Consider the following 20,937-nt stretch of genomic DNA (forward strand, 5'->3'; position numbering starts at 1 on the left):
CCCCCCCCCCCGCCCCCGCCCCAGTACTGGAGGTTGAACCTAGGGGCACTCTACTACTGAGCTATATCCTTAGTCCTTTCAAGTTCTTATTGTGAGTCAGGGTCTTGCCAAGTGGCCCAGGCTGGCCTCAAACTTGCCATTCCCTTGCCTCAGCCTCCTTTAAGTAGCTGGGATTATAGGTGTACACTACCACAGCTGGCTCAAACTCTTAATATTCAAATTTGTACCACCTTGTTTATAGCATACAGTGCCTTAAATATTCTGTATAGAATGAGACAGATCATCGTTACATAAATAACTAGTCCAACTGTATAGTATTTTTGGAGGAGTTTAATATGTATATGCTGTTTGCAATACCTTAAAATTTAAAAAAAAAATGTAAGAATTGTATAGTTTAAATTTGAATGTGCAAGAAAAAATAACTAACTTGATTTCTTGCAAAAGGATATGGCCTTAGCAAGGCAGTGAAAAACTTGGATTTTCCTCTTACAGGGCCTATGTGGGACAAAGGCAAAGTAAAATTTTCTCTAAGACACACTGCATATATAAATAATATCTACCATATTCTTGAGAAGGAAAATGGCTAGACATGACAGACCCACAGGCAAAGAGCATTGTGGTAATCTTTCAGCATTCAAAAATAAGGGAAAGAAGAGATAATAGGTAAAAGAAGGAAGAGAAGAAAATAGAAAGAAATTAATGGAATGAAATAAAATCTATTACTGCTGATGATTTGATCAGGAGTTAGCTTTATGTGTTTCGTTTATAATGTGGTTGGCCATTAGTTAAATTGGCACATACTAAAGTCATATCAGGATGGGAAAATTCCTTTCTGATGATGTTTCTTTTCATTTGGTGGGTCTTTGTTATTTCCAGCTTTCTCAGCTCTGTGAAGTTGAACATCACTAGTATGTAAAGGATACAAATGGACCTTGGGAAAGAAAAGGGGACACAGTTTACTGAATGAATGTCAAATGACAGAGTCCTTCACAAACCACTTAGTAAACTGGGTGCTATGAATTCAAATGAAATATGGGCATGTCTCTATTGTATTGCTTTATTTTAAATTTTTATTTTGAGAAGTGTCAGGTGGTAGGAGTTGTTTTAGTCAGGTTCTCCAGAGAAACAGAACAAATAGGATGTATAGAGATATAAAAAGGAGATTTATTATGGAAATTGGGCTCATGTGATTATGGAGGCTGAGAAATCCAACAATGTATCTTCTTCAAGCTGGAATACCAAGAAAGGAAGTGATGGAATTCAGTCTAAGTCTGAAGGCCTGAGAACCTAGGTTGTAGGGTGCAGTGGTGTAACTACAAGAGTCCTGTAGCTCAAGAATTGGGACCCCTAATATCTGAAGGTAGGATAAAATGGATTGTCCAAGCTCAAAGAGAGAAAGAGAAAGAATTCACTGTTTCTGTGCCTTCTTGTTCTATTTGGGCCCTCAACAGATTGGGTGATGCCCACCCACTTTGGTGAGGGTGGATCTTCCTTAGTCATTCTACTGATTCAAATGCTAATTTATTCCAGAGACACCCTCACAGATATACCTCAAAATAATGTTCTACCAGCTACCTGGGCTTCCTTTAGCCCAGTCAAGTTGGCATGTAAAATTAACCATTAGAGGAACCCTTCTTACTTCCTGGTATAATGCTTCATACTCAAAGAATGCTAAGAAAAATTATAGATGAATATCTATTGTAAAATTTTTTTCTGAGTGCAATCTATAGCATACAGTTTTAGAAAACAGAAAAGAAATTAAACTAATGTAACAAGTGTTTTCATTTAGAATTCAATATAAAATTTCAGTGTAATTTAAAAACAACAAGATACTACTACATAGATATTAGAGTTACCAGAATGTGTAACACTAACAATACTGAATACTGACAAAAATATGGAGCAATTCCTGGTGGGAATGAACATTGGTCCAGCCACTCAAGAAGATATTTAGATTTTTTAAATTAAACTAAACATATTGTTACTATATGATCCAGTATGTAGTAAATCCAAATTTTTTAATTTAACCAATGGAGTTGAAAACTGTCTACACAAAGACCTACACACAGATGTTTATAGGAACATTATTCATAACTGCAAAAACTTGGAAGTAGCCAAGATACTCTGAGCAGATGAAGGATAAATAAACTGAGGTGCTTTCAGACAACAGAATATTATTCCTCACTAAAAAGAAATGAGCTATCAATCATGAAAAACATAGAAGAATCTTCAATACTTATTACTAAATGAGTGAAGTGAATCAGAAAAGACTTTTTACTGTATGATTCCAACTATATGACATTCTTGAAAAAGCAAAACTATAGAAAAGTAAAAAGATCAGTTTATTGCCAGGGGATTAAGGGGGGATGAATTATAGGCAGAATGCAGGGAATATGTAGGACAGAGAAAATACTATGTGATGGTATAATGATGGATACGTGTCATTATACATTTGTTCAAACCTACCTACAGAATGTACAATACCAATAATGAAACCCAATGTATACTTTGGATTTCTGGTGATTATGATGTGCCATTGTAGGTTCATCATTTGTAACAAATGTACCACCCTATATGTGGATAATGAAAGACTTGTTTAGGGATAGAGAGATTTTGGGAAATCTCTGTACATTCCTGTTAATTTTACTGTGAACCTAAAAGTGCTCTACAAAAAAAATTTAAAAATAATTCAAAGTAATAAATTCCTTTCTCTTAAGATTGTTAACTAATTGAAGTATCTTTGATTCATGTAGCATTGTAATGGTTTATATAAATGGACACCAACATTCTTCCATATTGTGTTTCTATTTCACCCTTAGAATTTCTGTTGCACAAACATATGGAAACACACAGGTGGATTATTATTAGATGAATACACAAGAATAAATACAATGAAGATGTGAACCAGCAGCCTCATGGCTACAATTCACTCACGACTGCTGATTCCTTAGGAAACATCAAGGTGATTTTACCAACTCTGCTTGACAAGGAAGGCTTGCACAGAGGAATGTACTGGAAACTTGACCTTTATTTAGCAAATTAAAATTGTGTAGACAATCAATTTGAGTTATCCTGACATTAAAATTTTCCATGGTTGTAATCATTCCTTTGATTTTTGGCATCACATCCTCATTATAGTCTAGGGTTTTAAAAAAGAATTTGTTCAAACTATATACGAAGCAAAATTGTTGCTATTGTTATTAATATTTGAATTGAAGAATTTACATCCTTATCTCAGAAATTGAGTCATTTTTATTTTTGCTTTTAAAACCATTCATGCATTAAAATTCACTAAGTACTTTTAGAATACATGTTTCCATAAAATTTAGCTAATTCTTCTGGCAATAGCTAATTAAATGGGTCAAAACTACATAAAATATATTGTACATTTAAAAATCAATTCAAAAGAGAATGCAGCACAAACAAGCATCTTGTAGTGCTCAAGTAGAGGTAAGCAACCCCCTTAGGAAAAATGTGCTTTCTTCATTACCATTTTGTAGAGAGAGGCACTGAGGCAAAGCTGGGTCCTTGCATAGCAAGGCCTGAATTTTCAATCATTGTTTTAGTTTCTTATTGTCATTGTTACAAACCACCACAAACTGAAAACCATGAAAATTTGTTACCATGTAGTTCTGAAGGTCAGAAGTTATAAATAGCTTTTGCAAGACTAAAATAAAGATGTTAGCCAGTTTGAATTCATTCTGGAGGTTATAGGAAGGAATCTATTTTCCTGCCTTTTCCATCTTCTATAAGTCAACTGCATTCCTTGGCTCATGGCCCCTTTCTCTACCTCCAAAAACCAACCACATGGTGTCTTCAAATCTCCCAGTCTCTTTCTCTTTGTTTTTCCCTCTCGCCTTTAGCCTCTAGCTCCTGTCTTCATGCCTCCTTCTTTGACTCTGCAGCTTCCCTCTTCCATCTTTTAAGGTCATTTATGAACACACGGGGCTCACCCAGGCTGTCTCCACATCTTAAAATCCTTAGCTTAATTACAAGCACAAAGTTGCTTTGCCATCTGGAGGACATATTCACAGGCTCTGGGAACAAGAATGAGAATATCTTGGAGGGACTGTTGTTCTATCATGACCACCTTATTACAGCCATCCCAAAGTCTCTGAGTGGGCACCCCAAAGTCTCTGAGCCAAAAACAACAGAGTCAAAACAAGTTTAAAGTCTTCAGCTTCGTCACATAATTCTTATTTGCATGGTATTGTGAAACAGAGATTATAAGGACAATTATAGCAAAGGGAAAATACTTTGAAAGAAATACCTGGTCAGAGACTACAAGGGTGTTGCAGTCTGGCTCAGTAAATATTTGAAGAATGAATGAATAACTGCTAATTGGTGACATCTGACTTAGTCAATCAAACATTCATAATAACAATGATCACTCTAATTACCTTATGTCATTTTATCAGAACCAAAAGTAACACAAAAGGCTTTTAGCATTTTCACTGTTCTCAAGAAGCTTAAATTGCATTGCAGAGAGAATGTTAGCCTGCATGAAATCATTAAACAAACACAAACTCAGGGAATAAGGACAAAAGTGTACATAGCCACTTGCTGTCTCTGCTAAAAATTCGGATGATAGGAGGAAAAATTGAAGAACCAATAACACCCATTCTGCTGAAAGAATAGTGGAGTTTAAGAATGACACTATTCACTAGGGAGACAAGAAAATGCAACCATAGTATCTGTAAATAAATAGATGGATCTAGTCTAGGTAGATAGGTATGTAGATATAAAAACTCACTAGTGCAAATACACACAAACTGCTGTATAGATAAGAAAATAAAAATAAGTGTCACTATTTATCTAACCAGGCACTATATAATGTCAGGGCGGGGGGAATGTTGAAAAGCTTAGAGCTTGATTTTTGTGCTGTGGTATTTTATTTTATTTTTGAAATTATATTTTTTTTGTGTGTAGCCCTATATTATAATAGAGTAATACTAACCTATTGTTATCCTGTAAGAAGTAAAAACAGGTTTGAGATCAAATTTATATATACTAGAATTTAGAGAAGAAAAATATTTTAGAGCAGGAGCCCAGACCTTAAAAGTATCGTGTTCTGCATGATCTCTCTTTCCTTGAATTTATGGAGTCCATCCCTTAAATATACTTTCTGATACTAAATATAAGGCTGATAATCCTGTTGGAGCTCTTAGAATTTTTTTGCAGCTAAACTGGGAAGGCCAAGAGGGCAAAGTAGCTGGGTTGAGAGTCTCAGATGTCAAATGAGTCTGAAATTGTGCCAGTTTTATCTTCAAACGAAATGAGCACACTAAATAAGATAATTAAAATGAGAAGGCTGACAGCAGCCACAGTGAGTCAGAATAACCTTCCAACTGCAAAAGCCCTGATGAAGATGGGATTTTTTAGCTTCTGAAGAAAAATTAGTTTCCTTATGAAAAGGAAAGTGATAGCATGAGGTAGATTTTTAGATGATTCAATAGAACGCATTTATGGAAGGAAAAATGTGAAGTTAAAGTAAAGAAAAGAACAAAGATATGTGTAGAAGCTCAGTGAAAACGATAGCAAGACCCACCAAGTCTGTTAGAGAACTCTCATTTTATAGCTCTCACTTGCAGTTTTTATTTTGGACTTGAAGCACAGATCATCAGAATTGCTTAGATAATTATCCAGTTTTTGCCTTAAATCCAATGACCAAATTTGGCTATTTTGACTTACATATTGTAAACAGAGCAGTTATTTGAAAAGAATACCTTATTTCTTTCTGTAGAGTTGAATTTTAAGACAGGCAAACTTAATTTTAACAAATATTATGAAAGTAAAATATTTATATAAAGTTATAGAGAAGTGAGAAATTAAAAGTTAGGCCCAAATCTTCTAAAATTTAAATGAACAAAACATTAGAAATTGGTTACATAATTCCACGCCTCTTCCAATATAATACGCCATACATATTTTAATATTTTCTGGAAAATTTGGCATTATCGTTGTTAAATCCAACATAAGATTGACACAAATTAAAGATAATATCTTGGGATACTTAATCCCAGAACACAAGTCCTTTAAAATCTTTCTGTTCTGTTTTCTCCCTCCATTGTCAAAGTTTCCTACATGTTTCTAATCTGCTGTTGTATTGTATATACAAATGTTTGCATGAAAGTCTGAGACTGGCTTTATATCCTCACCAAGGAATAAAATAACTTTGACTTAATACCAGTTATTTCTGATTCAGGGTTGCTGAGAGGACATGTTTATTTACTTCTGGGTCTATAAACTGAATCAGGCAAAGGGTGATGCTATTTACTTAGGAAATTATTTGTAACTAAAACATTTCTAAGGCTTAGCCAATAGTCTATTTCTCTGGAGTAAAGGTAGGTATAATGAAATTCAGTGAAAGAATTTGTCTTTTCAAAATTTGTTGGTCATGAAATTTTGTATTTAATAAAATGTAATTTGAAAAGAAATACCAAGCAAAAAAAAAATTGCTGTCTTCATTGTTTTAAGTATTTTGTTAGAGCCCAGAGCCAATGGTTCAGACAGTATTTGCTGTAAGCCAGTGATTGTTAATCAGGGGTCCATATTAGAATTACCAACAGGACCAGCTTAGGGGATATGCCACCTGTAAAGTCTTATAGAGCCTGTAGTTGGTTTAATGTTCTGCTGTTGCTGTCTTAAGATTCTTTATAATTTTGTTTCTGAACTTGTGTCTTGTAAGTGAAGTCCTATGGAACAATGGAACATGTGTGACATACCAGTCCACTGTTATTCCTTGCCTCTCCATTTCCACATAGTGTTCAACATTCACCATGAGCACAGAATTCTGATGGATCATGGGAGTTCAGCAGAATTCAAAGTGCACATTGATGGAAAGGTACATTGAAAACCAAAGTCTCTTACCAACCCAGAAACTTCTGCACAAGGAAAGAAGAGGATAAAAACAAGTCTATTATTGAATAAACACTCAATTAGAATGTGATACATCACAGGCAGCCTGCTAAAGAAATTGCAGACAGAAATCCCAACCTTTTACATAGCCGAGCAAATGCAACCCATTGCATGCATGTCCTCAAGATAAATCAATAGTCATCAAGTAAGAGGACTTGACAGCATCATTTGTCACATACAGTTCATCAAAATTCACTTGGTAATTGGAATAACCATCTATGTTAAATAATTGGTTTTATCTAAAACAAAATGAGTAAATAAAAAAAAGAACTTCCATATCTTTAGTACAGGAGGTAGTTTTGAAGCAATGCCCTACAGAAGTAGGGTTCCACAGAAACTAGAAGATAGAGATCTATCTCCCTTGATTACATTTTTTTTGTGGTGTTGGAGTTACAGGGGTGTTCTATCACTAAGATACATCTTAGTTTTTTTAATTTTACTTTTGAGACAAGGTTCTCATTAAATTGCCCAAACTCGGTTTGAACTTGTGATTCTCCTGCCTCAATTTCCCACATTTCTGGAATTATAGGGTTGTGCCAATCTACCTGCTTTGAGTACATTTCAAGGAGATGCCTTGACCCTGTAATCCTAGCAGCTTCAGCAGCTGAAACAGGAGGATCGTGAGTTCAAAGCCAGCCTTAGCAGCTGGGAGGTGCAAGCAACTCAGTGAGATCCTATCTCCAAATAAAATACAAAATAGGGCTGGGGATGTGGCTCAATGGTTGAGTGCCCCTTGGTTCAATCCCAGGTCCCCTCCCCGCCCCCCCAAAAAAAAAAGAGAGATGCCTTGAGAAAGACATTCCTAGGCCATCGGGTGGCAAAAAGTTAATCAACGTTTAAAAGAATTACATTTCAAAGCAAAAGTAAAAAAAATCTTGCCATTACAATTTTTCCAAAGTAAGTGCTCTATGAAAAAGGAGAGAGATCCTTCCCTTATTTTCAATGGTGAGCATTAATCTTCTTCTGTTTGAACAACTTATTACCCTTACAATCTGTCTGAGTACATGGGGGTGCCCACAGGCCCAAAAGGCCACATTCTCACTCAACACATACTTTGCTTTAAAGTCGTGAAGGCAGGGATGGCCACCAAGGAATCCTCATTGTTCCTTTTCTACTTGAGTTACTTCTCTGTGTTTACCACTTATGCTAAAAATGATGACACAGAAAGAAAGAGAAGGCTTGTCAGAGCTCTTTATGTTTTTAGTCCTTCTTTCTCATCAGGAAGTAGAATCAAGTCTTGGTAGAAGGTATGCACACCAAACACTGAAATTAAAACAGTTCAACTGGGTTGTGAAGTTTTCCAGTCTCGATTTTTTTCAAAAAGTGCATATGCATGTTCGAGCCACACAGTATCAATTGTGTGGTTTCAGTGGTTCTGTTACAGGGCATGAGTCTTGCCAAAAAGCAGAGGGAGGCATCGAGGCCCCAGCCTCTTCACTGGTTCTTGACAACATATCCAGGAAGATTTCAGACATGTCACTCAGAGTAATAGGCATGATTTTTTTACACCCCCCCCCCCAAAAAGGAAAGGGGACACTCTCAAGGGAGAAAGCGGCTCCTCTCAGATAGAAGGACAACATGCCACTCCTTTCTTTCAGTTTTACTGGGGGTCCTAGGGAAGTTTCCAGAGTCCTACCTAAGTCTACCTCTTGCCTTTTGACTGACAGCGTAGGAACTGCATTTACTGCCTTGAAGAGAGGATGGTGTGGTACTCACAGAGTTGGGAAGTTTTTGGTGTGTTGCCAGAGTGATTGGGGGTTGTTATAGCTTTGGTGATAAAGGAAGGTCTAGGCCACTCATGGGATGGCCTGGTTGGTGGGGGGTGGGGGAAGCAACAGGATATCAAAGCAATAGTTCTGAAGGGGATGTGATTATGCTTGGGGGAGGTTTTGACACACTGGGCACCCATTTTCCAGGAGCTTGCCTGTCAGGTAAGGCTCTCTGGTTTCCTGTCCTTCATCATTGTCCTTCCCTGCCCACCCATTCATGGATGACTAGCTACCTAAAAACCCACATGTGTTAAATTATTTTATCTTTGCATCTAAAACTGGCATTGTACAATAGAAAGATGAGCAATGAAATTCATTCTAATAACTTAGTTTTATGGGGTTTTTTAACAATGACATTAAATAGCAAGTAAAATATGCCATGACCAATTGAGAGAGACTGTGGGAAAGGGGAATAATCTTTCTGTTTTAAGCTTTTAATAGCATTTTTTCCCCCTGGATATGGAAGAAGGGGTCCAGTATTTTTGTTTTACATGGCACTCTGCCAATTACGTAGCCAATTCTGATCCCTGATGCACTTAAAAAAAAATAAGATTCCCAGATTATATCCTCAGGCATATGGAACACACTCTCCAGGCAGAAGGCATGAGTATTTGTACTTTCCTAATTTCAAATTTATTATAGACAGTTCTGACATGTAACTATATTTAAAAGTCAATGTAACAGTCCATTAGGAGAAGATCCTGCTGGCCAGAGTGGTCAAGAAAGTCTTACTGAAGAATTTAAATAGACCTTTAGAGAAAGTAAGACTTAATTGAGAGTAAGTTCAAGTGAGGCAGCATTAACACTAAGAACACAATGAAAAAAAATATTAAGGATGTGTCAAGTATAGCATTGGAAAGAGCAGCAGGGGGGCAGTTTTTCTTGGGCAAAAGAAATAGGTAATGATTAGGCAGGCAATCCCCAATTGTCAAAGACTTTTATAGTGAAGCCTGGTCTTCAAAACATTGGGAAGCCCAGAATAATTCTAAAAAATGGGCCTGGTGACTTATGCAGATGAGACTAAGTGAAAGTCATATGTTATCGTTTGGATATGTGGTGTCCCCAAAAACCTTGTGTTTGAGATGATGCAAGAATGTTCAAAATATAATGATTAGATTATGAGATTTGTGACATAACTGGTGGATTAATCCACTTACATGGATTAATGGGTGGTAACTGTAGGCAATCAGAGTGTGGCTGGAGGAAGTAGGTCACTGGGGTTGTACCTATGAGGTTTGTATTTTGTCCCCGGTAAGTAGTTCTCTATGAGCTGAGCTATTCTCCTCCACCAAGCCTTTCTGCCATAATGTTCTGCCCCACCTTGAGCCCAGAGCTATGGAGTCAGCCAGCCATGGACTGATCCTCTGAAACTGTGAGCCAAAATAAACTTTTCCTCCTTTAAGTTGTTCTTATCAGGTCTTTTGGTCACAGCAACACACACCTCATTAACACATGGCAGCCAGGAAAGATTCACTCCCTGCAAAGATGAATAGGGCCTAGATCAGCATAATCTTTTTAAACAAGTGTAAAAGTCACAAAAAAAAAGGTATGAAAAATGTCTACTGAAATGTGCCCCACTACCTGAGGTTTAGCTAAAGCAAATCAACTTGTACTTCAATACATATTAGAGCAAAGATTATTAAAAAATGTTTTTAATTTTGTATGTTTTAATAATGTACTCTTTTAAAAATTATGATTAATTTTACATTTCAAATTTATTAAATGTATGTGAAAAATCATTTCACAGCTTTCTCTCTGAAAATACAAAATAGCCCGCAGAATATTTTGTGGATTACAAGGAACTATGGGCTCCAAGATGACTTTTTGAGCAATACTGGACCAAATGATGGCAAGGACCTTAAGAATGAAGTTGAAAGAACAAAAACAAGAAATAATATGAGGAAGGAATTATGGAATTTGTCAATTGATTGAGTATAAATGGCTAAGAAATGGTGAAATTGGAAACTGTGAGAATGTTATTGCCAAAGAAAAAATTGTCATTTCAGAAAAACAAATAAATTTGATTTTAAGCAAGACACTTTTAACAAAACAGTGGAGTAAGTCAGTGGAAATTAGTAAGTGCCATTGACACCATCCATACAATCTGATTTCAGATGAAGGATTTATCACTTGGGTAAGGTTTGGGATGGTATTTATTTATTTATTTATTTATTTATTTATTTATTCATTCATTCATTCATATCTTTTTGAGATAGGTTCTGTCTATGTTGCTCAGACTTTCCTTAAACTCAGAATCATCCTGCATTGCCTTCCTCGTAGCCAGGGTTACAGTCACACACTACGACCTTGCTGGCTATGTACATTAATTTTTTTATCTGAAAAGAAAAATAGTTGAATGAGAGTAGGTGAATCCTCCAAAGGAGAAGATTAAAAGAGAGAGCATCACAAAAACTAATGGAGGTGATTATCAAAGGTAGAAAACACTAATCTTAGAGATTTTGACAAATCCAGTTTTATATAAAGTCACGGGAATATATACTGAATATTTTGTATCAAATGCACATTCACTAAATGGCAAATTGCTATGTCTAAATTCTGCATGCATCTTTACAATGATCCCTCTTCCGAATCCTTTCATCTGTTTCCTTTTAATTACATGCTCATTTTGATATTTTAACATTTGGGGCCTCCCTTTGCAGCATATGTTAAGTTTATCTTTCATTGCTCAGAGCACTTATATTGATGCAAGTAGAAAGGCCAGGTTGCACATAAATGCCTATTAATATTTATTATTGTCACAAAGCAAGGATGTTCAGTGTAATTGATGGTCCTATCATCTAAAAATCCTCTGGATGTATTATCATATCAGTTATATTTCCTGATAGAAATTTTTCAATGTCATTTTTTATTCTGTGTCCCTCACAGAGACTAGTACTAAAATTTGGATGAAAGGAGATTAAAAATCATGCATAGACAAAAGATAAAATAGGAATAAACTTAAGATACATGCTTTCTCAAGCCTTCTCATTGATGCAAAAGAAAAATTGAATAAATAGAAAGATATTCCTCATTCTTGGATTGGGTAAATATCAGCAGGATATCAGTTCTCAATAGATCAATTTATAAATATAATGACGATTGATAAAATCAATCCCACCCACCCCAGAACTAACAAAGTTTCTATGGAACCCATCCTAGAATGATCAGAAAAAGGTTAATAAAGAGGAACTTAAAAGAAAATGAGAAAAATAAAAGAAATGAAAGAGGGACTGCCTCATTAGAAATGTAAACCAAATCCTCTAGAATTAAAATTATGTGATATGTGACTATTAGGACCACAGAATAGAATAGAAAATCCAGATAAATTTAGTATATGATGAAGGTCACATCTGAAAACATTGAAAAGATGGATAATTTAGGAAAACTAGACACCCAAATGGAAAAAGATATCATCTCTCACAGCATATATAAGAATAAAATGCAAATAGAGCAGTGATCTAAATGTTAAAACTAATAGAATAGAAGACAACATATGAAATTATTATAATCTGAGTGTAAGCAAAATGTTTTAACTATAACTCAAAATGCAGATATAATAAAAGAAACATCTGACAATTTGTACTACATTAAACAACAATAAAATTTGTCCATGACAGAAAAAGAAACTGTAAGCAAAATCAAGGACAAATACAAATCGGCAGAAATATTTGTATTATTTAATATAGGTAAAGGGTTATTATCCCTAACATGTAATAGAATTCTTGAGAGTAAAGAAATACTAAGTCAAAAAGGGGGAAAAAAACTACTAGAAAAATGACTATATGTCATTAACGGACATAAAAGGCATATATAAAAAGCTTTCAAACACAGAAAAAAGATTCAGCTTCACTCATGATAATGTAAATGCAATTTAATTTGAGACACCATTTTCACCTATCAAGTGATAAAACTAGAAACTTGACAACACAGAAACTGTGGACTCTCTAATAGGAACACAAAATTGCAAAATTGCTCTGCTGGGGTAAAATGCTTCAAAGATATTTATTCTTCAAACCAGCAACCCTACATCTAGAATTTTACCCTACAGTTAAATCTGCAACAATACAGAAAAAAATATGCACAAGGGTGTTCATTGCATAATTGTAGTAACTACTTATTGGAAGCAACCTAAATGCCCAGACAAGGGAGATAAGTTGGAAAAACTGTCACAATGGAGTATTTTGTAGTGGTTAAAGGAAGAGCTACATGAACTTACATGGAGTTATTATCAGAATAACAGAATGAAATAGTATATGTGAATAGTATATGTGGTATATTTGTGGGCATGTGTATGTGTGTAAATACATGTGTGTGTATGCATACATCCCAAAGAAGCACAGGAAGAATATCAAACTCATGATTTTTGTTATGTTTAGGAAGAAGACTGTATATATAGGAAATTTTATATATATATATATATATATATATATATATATATATATATATATATATATATATATGGGACACAGGAGGTATAGAAAATGGGATAGATTTCACTGATTAAATCAATTTATATAGTTTTGGCTTTGGAGCCATGTTAGTATTTTATGTTAAATAATAAAGTTAAATAACAAAGGATGGGGGAATCCAAATTTTAATGTAAACAGAAACAAATGAACCTGTTTATCAAGTAAATAGCATAACCACACTGAAGAAAATAAAAGATTCAGAATCATGAGCTCCTTGAGGACACAGTTTCCTATGTGGTATTCCTTACAAGAAATGCATATCCAGAAAACAATCATGATGAAGCAATCAGACTAATTAAGACTAAAGAACAACCTGCAAAACATTAGTCTGTATTCTTTAAAAACAAATGTCACTGTCATATAAAGAAAAACAAATGTAAAAGGCTAGGGATTTGTTCCAGATACAAAGGAGACCAAAGAGACATGAGAGTCAATGCAATGCATACTCTTAATCGAACCCAGGAGAAGAGAACCATAGTTTCTTCTTGGGAAGCTGGGCATGGTGGTGCATGCCTGTAATCCCAGAGACTTGGGAGGCTGAAACAGGAGAATTGAAAGTTTGAGGCCACTCTCAGGAACTTAGTGAGGCCCTGACTCAAATTTTAAAAATAAAAATAAAAAAATTAAAGGGCTTGGGGTGTAGTTCAGGGGTAAAGTACCCATAAACAAACAAACAAACAGTTTCCTATTAGGACAGTTGATGAAATTAAAATATGAATTTGCATTAGATAATGGTACTATATAAATGTTAAATTTCATGATTGTGATAACTGTATTATATTTATACAAGACATGTCCATCCAGTATAATACTTAAGGATTTGGGGGTAGAGTATTACAAAGCTTGCAGCTAGCTCTCAAATGCTTTAACACATAAATGAATGACTGAATAAATAAATAAGCATATGTATTTGTTACAGAGAGAGAAGAGACAGAAAGAGAGAGATTAAGCAAATGAGACCCGATATTAACAATTGGTGAATCTAAATTTCAGCTAGACAAAGAGTAATAAGTTCAGATCTATTATACAAACATGGTGATTATAGTTAATAATAAAGTTTTGAAAGGTCTGGGAAATTGCTGAGAGTAGATTTTAAATGTTCTATTATACAAAAAAAAAAAAACGTAATATGTGAATTAATGGGTATGTTATTTGGCTTGATTGAATCATTCCACAATGTGTATCTATATCAAAATTTCATGTGGTATACCATAAATATATACAAATTTATTTGTCAATAAAAAATTTGTAAATCTAGATGAAGGTTAGATGACTATTATTATATTATCCTTGCCTCTATCTTGTAGATTTGAAATTTTCCAAAATAAAAGAAATCTCATTTCACTTAGCATGATAGTCTCCAGTTCCATCCATTTATTGACAAATGCCATAATTTTATTCTCCTTTATGGATGAGCAATATTCCATTGTGTATATATATCACATTTTCTTAATCTATTCATCTGTTGAAGGGCATCTATGATGGTTCCATAGCTTAGCTATTGTGAATTGAACTGTTATAAACATTGATGTGGCTGTGTCACTGAAGTATGCTGATTTTAAGTCCTTAGGGTTCATTGAGGAGTGGGATAATTGGGTCAAATCGTGGTTCCATTCCAAGTTTTCTGAGGGGGGAAAGGAATAGGAAAGACAGTAGAGTTATCTGAACATATTTTCCTATGTTCTTGTATGAATAGATGACCAATGGAATTCTACATCACGTACAACCCCAAGCATGGGATCCTATTTGAATAAGTTATACTCCATGTATGTATAATATGTCAAAACACATTCTACTGGTATGTATATCTAAAAAGAACAATTTAAAAAAAGAAATCTCGGGGAGAAAGCATGCATAGACCTAAAAATAAGGACATGGGTACCCCTCTTGTCTCGCCCTGTCTTCCCGTGGGTCAAAGAACACAACACATGTTTGTATAAAAATACTCTATTGGCATGTATAACTAAAAAGAACAAATAAAAAATTAGAAAGTACACTACACACAACTCTCCCTCTGGAGGGACACAGCTACCTGACAACACTGCCTGATCAAGAGCTTGGCTATGTTCTGTGTTAGCTTAGTGCATCCCTACACCAGCTGACAGCAAGAGATCTGTGTGGTTTTAAAAATGTGTGCAAATCGCCCCCTCTCTATCCAGTGCAGGGAAGGCATGGGCCTCTAGCACTCTTCTATAAGTCCACATTCTGTCACAGCAAATCAGCAGCTTTGAAAAGGGGTTTGGAGAAGTATAAGAGAGAAAACAATACCTCCTCACCAAGTATTTTTGGTAAGAGGTGAACGATTTAATGAATTTGTTGCAACTACCAGCTTTGGAGATCAATCTGATCGTAACAAAGCCTTGGAATTCTTGAAGCAAAATGAGGATATTAAACATCTGACACAAGCCTTCTAACCTTTATGGTTTGAGTTCTGCTGTCCTTTCTTTTTTACAGGGATGTTTCAAGACTTTTCTATCATGGGTTTGAATAGGTCTCTCTGATTGCCCCTGAAATGGATCAAACTGTGGATCTGGTTACAAGCCTGCTCTAATTGTATGTGTCTTGGTATATTTTAGTAACATGCTTTTGGAGTGGGAATCGGACCTCCAGAGATCATAGTCTGGCAGCAGAGCCCTGAGACCTGCCTTGGTCCTGCCCAGACCTCCAGGGAGAGCCAGGCTTGATGTGGCTTTTGGCTAGAGGAGAGGGAACGGACTGTGCTGAGGAATTTGCAACTTGGAAAGTCTATTTTAAAAATATGTGGGCTGACAAATTCTGATGTCTTTACAAGACTTCATGTAAGGTAATTAAGCCTAATTTATCTTTAAAACAATTTCATGTTTTTGACGATTGATTTCAGCTTTAAAGAAAAGAACCCTAAATAAAACTTTATACCTTTTAGTTTTTGATTCAATGTTAAACAACTGGAAAACCAGAGGCTCTATTTCAAACTCAACTTTAGGGCAGTCTCTATTATAAGATGGAACAAATAACTAACTCTATTCTGTCACATCAGGTTATTCCATCATTGGAGAATAACAATCCTAACCTTTCTTTCAGATGGCTTTTAAGTATAACTAATAAACATGAAGGAATCTTGCCTGGAAATTTCCAAATATTATGTAAATGATATTGATTAAAACAATTAAATTGATTTTGATTTATAAGGATTTATATTTCTAGAAAGATATTCTATTTTTTAAATCCCCATGCTGATTTTTTTTTTAACAAGGAAATTCACCTTTAAGCCAACAAGGATTTTTTTTTTTTGTTCTTATTAGTGCATTAGAGTTATACATAACATCGAGGTTCATTTTGACATAATTATACATGCATGGAATATAATTTGCTCCATTTCAGTCCCTAGTACTTCCTCTTTGCTTCCTCCATTCCTCTTCCCCCATTCCTCTTTGTTTATTCTACTGATCTTATATTTATTTATTTATTTATTTAAACTGATGCTTTATTCATTCACTGTAGTATATTCATATATGTACATAGTGTAATTTGGTCAATTTCATTCCAGTTTCTCCCTTTTCCTGTCTCTCCTCTTTCCCTGCTCAGTCCTCTTCCTGTTTTCCATTGATCTTATATTTTCATGGGGTCCCCGTCTTTTTTCTTCCTTAATTAGTTCTACCTTCTGCACATGAGAGAAAACATTTGACTCTTGGCTTTCTGAATCTGGCTTATTCCACTCAGCATGGTGTTCTTTAGTTCCATCCATTTACTGGCAAATGCCATAATTTCATTCTTCTTTATGACTGAGTAAAACTCCATTGTATATATATTAAGGTATCAAGTTTTATAAAAATAGTATAAATAAATTAATTTTAAATAGTTGAAATAATTGAGTGGAAGTTATTTGTTCATTTAGAAATCCTAAAGCAGCTTCAGATTTCAGAGACAGTTTGGAAACCTTTACAACACACCTTATTATGCACATTTTATGAATTTATAAAATTTCCACAGAAAATGACTAAGTAATTCTATGAGTAAAGTTGAGCCACCAATTCTGAATATTAGGTAAAGAAGAAAAAATAGAGCTAAAAAGAGAAAAAGGGCTGATTTTTATAGCAAAACTCTTTATTTCAGATTATTCTATTAAATCAGGTTTTTGTTTATCAGGGAACACAGCATTGACTTTTTCTCCTGCTTTACAAGCACTCAATCATTCAGTATTTCCTCTTTTCTGGTTATGTACACATGGGTTTCCCTTTGCCTGAAGCAAGAATCTTCTCTCATTTCTATACCTGGATAACTCTTACTTCTCTTAAGAATGCACCAATACTCCTCAACTATTCCATGAAATAGAATTCCAAATTCATTCTATGAGGCTAGTATCACCCTGACACTAAAACCAGACAAAGACACATCAAGGAAAGAAAACTTAAGACCAATATCCCAGAGGAACATAGATACAAAAATTCTCAATAAAATTCTGGCAAATCACATAAACAGATAGTGCACCACAATCAAGTGGGGTTCATTCCAGGGATGCAAGGTTAGTTCAACATATAGAAATCATAAACATAATTTGTCTCATCAATAGTCTTAAAGAAACAAGTCATATGATCATCTAAATAGATTCAGAGAAAGCATTTGACAAAATACAGAGCCCCTTCATGGTCAAAACACTAATAAAACTAGGGATAGTAGGAACATATCTCAACATCGTAAAAGCCATCTATGCTAAGCCCATGGCCAAAATCATTCTAAATGGAGAGAAATTGAAAGCATTCCATATAAAAACTGGAACAAGACAGGGATGCTCTCTTTCACCACTTCTATTCAATATAGTCCTGGAAACTCTAGCCAGAGCAATTAGACACACAAAAGAAATCAAAGGGATATGAATAGGAAAAGAAGAACTCAAACTATCACTATTTGCCAATAATAAGATTCTATATTTAGAAGATCCAAAAAAAATTCCACCAGAAAACTTCTAGAACTAATAAATGAATTCAGCAAAGTTGCAAGATATAAAATCAATACCCATAAATCAAATGCATTCTATACATCAGTGATGAATCCCCTGAAAGAGAAATTAGGAAAACTACCTCACTTGCAATAGCCTCAAAACAAAAATAAAATACTTGGGAACCAATATAACAAAAGAAGTGAAAAACCTATACAATGAAAACCACAGAACACTAAAGAAAGACATTGAAGAAAACCTTGGATGATGGAAAGATCTCCAATATTCTTGAACAGGCAGAATTACTATTGTCAAAATGGCCATACTACCAAAAGCATTATACAGATTTAATGCAATTCCCATTAAAATCCCAATGTTATTCTTCATAGAAATAGAAAACCAATCATGAAATTCATTTGGAAAAATAAGAATCCCAGAATAGCCAAAGAAATCCTTGGTAACTAGAGTGAAGCAGGAAGCATCACAATACCAGACCTTAAACTATACTACACAGCCATAGTAATAAAGACAATATGGTATTGGCACCAACATAGACATGTAGACTAATGGTACAGAATAGAAGACACAGAGACAAACCCATATAAATATAGTCATCTCATACTAGACAAAGGAGCCAAAAACATACATTGGAGAAAAGATAGCCTCTTCAACAAATGGTGCTGGGAAAATTGGAAATTCATATGTAGTAAAATGAAATTAAACCCCTATCTCTCACCCTGCACAAAACTCAACTCAAAGTGGGTCAAGGACCTAGGAATTAGCTCAGAGACTCTGTGCCTAATAGAAGTAAAAATAGTCCCAAATCTTTACCATGTCAGCTTGGTACCTAACTTCCTTATCAAGACTTCTGAAATGCAAGCAGTAAAATCAAGAACCAATAAGTGGGATGGATTTAATCTAAAACGCTTCTTCTCAGCAAACAATCAATAACATGATGCAAGAGCCTACAGCATGGGAAAAAATCTTTACCGCTTGCACCTCATATAGAGCACTAATCTCCAGGATATATAAAGAACTCAAAAAACTTAATATCAAGAAAACAAATAACCCAATCAATAAATGGGCTAAGCAACTGAACAGACACTTCACAGAAGAAGAAATACAATCAATCAACAAACATATGAAAAAAATGTTCATCATCTCTAGCAATTAAAGAAATGTAAATCAAAACTACTCTAAAACTACTCATGGCACTCCAGTCAGAATGGCAATTATCAAGAATAAAAGAATAAGTGTTGGTGAGGATGTAGGGAAAAAGGTGCACACACTCATATATTGCTGGTGGGACTGCAAATTGGTGCAATCACTCAGGAAAGCAGTATGGAGAGTCCTTAGAAAACCTGGAATGGAACCACCATTTGACCCAGCTATCCCACTCCTTGGTTTATATCCAAAGGACTTTCAAAGCAGCATACTACAGTGATGCGGCCACATCAGTGTTTATAGCAGCTCAATTCACAACACCTAAACTATGGAACAAACATAGACAACCTTCAAAAGATGAATGGATAAAGAAAATGTGGTATATATATACAATGGTATATTACTCAGCCTTAAAGAAGAATGAAATTATGCAGGTAAGTGGATGGAGTCAGAGAATATTATGCTAAGCAAAATAAGCCAATCCCCCCTCCCCCCCAAAAAACAAAGGCCAAATGTTTTCTCTGATATGCGGATGCTGATCCATAATGAGGTGAGGGAGAATGGAGGAACTTTGGATTGGGCCCAGGGGCGTGAGGGGAGGGGAGGGAGTGTAGGGTGGGAAGGATGGTGGAAGAGGATGGTCATTATTACCTTATGTACATGTATGGTTGCACAAACAGTGTGACTGCATTGTGTACAGCCAGAGAAATAAGAAGTTGTGTACAATGAGTTAAAATGAATTCTCCTGTCATGTATAACTAATTAGAATAAAACAAAAGAATGCAATATTTTTTTTTTCTTCTCCAATGGACAACATCTCAGTTCTTTCTCCCATTCAGAAATTCCTTTACTATACTATACACTTACTATACTTGCTCATCTGCCTTCCCCACTCACTGTGTTAGAAGTGTCTTCTGGGGAGGGACATGTCTTTCTTATTCATGAGTGTATCTCCAGCTTCTAGCAAAGTGCTGAATGGTTGATATTTAAAACAAAATTTAAAAACTCTTTTTTCTCTTACGGTAGTTCATCAGGCAAAACTCTTTCATATTCTACTTTTCCATTTTGCATACTAGTCTTTATTCTGGAACTGAATTCTTCACCACCAGCACCAACTGAATTCTTCACCACCCTCTTCTCCCCAACCTCACCCTGCGCTTGGACCATTTCCATCTGGCTCCCAGGTCTCAAACATAGACATATTCTTTCTTGGGAAGACGTCCCTGTAGTTCTGGTTGGGATTTCATAGCCAACCTAGGCTTGCACACTGTTCCTATGGTAGGAACAGTTCAGTATTTTAACTGTCATTTTGCTTTTCTGTACCTTCCATCATTACAGCAGGGACTTTGTCACATTTTTAACCATTGCTTTTCCAACGTATAGCACGTGCTAAAATATAGAATGTACCTAACAGGTAATTGTTGCATGAGTAGTATTTTGTTATAACTTACATTATAATTTAATTACAAATGACCTTGTTCTCTTCAGGTTCTTGCTCTCCTCTGCATCTTTGGTACCACTTGGTTTGCCTTTCCTAAATTCTGCCTTCATCAGCTTATTGCTCAAAACTTCTTAATGCTACTTTATTCACTACATAATAAAATCTAAATTTATGTGTCTAGATGTTAAGTCACATTTTCATATGGCCTCTTCCTACTGGTCCCAACGTAGTTCCCTCCACTTCTCATTTATCTTCTACTCA

Source organism: Marmota marmota, unplaced genomic scaffold (assembly GCF_001458135.2).
Source record: "Marmota marmota marmota unplaced genomic scaffold, marMar, whole genome shotgun sequence".
Classification (NCBI taxonomy): domain Eukaryota; kingdom Metazoa; phylum Chordata; class Mammalia; order Rodentia; family Sciuridae; genus Marmota; species Marmota marmota.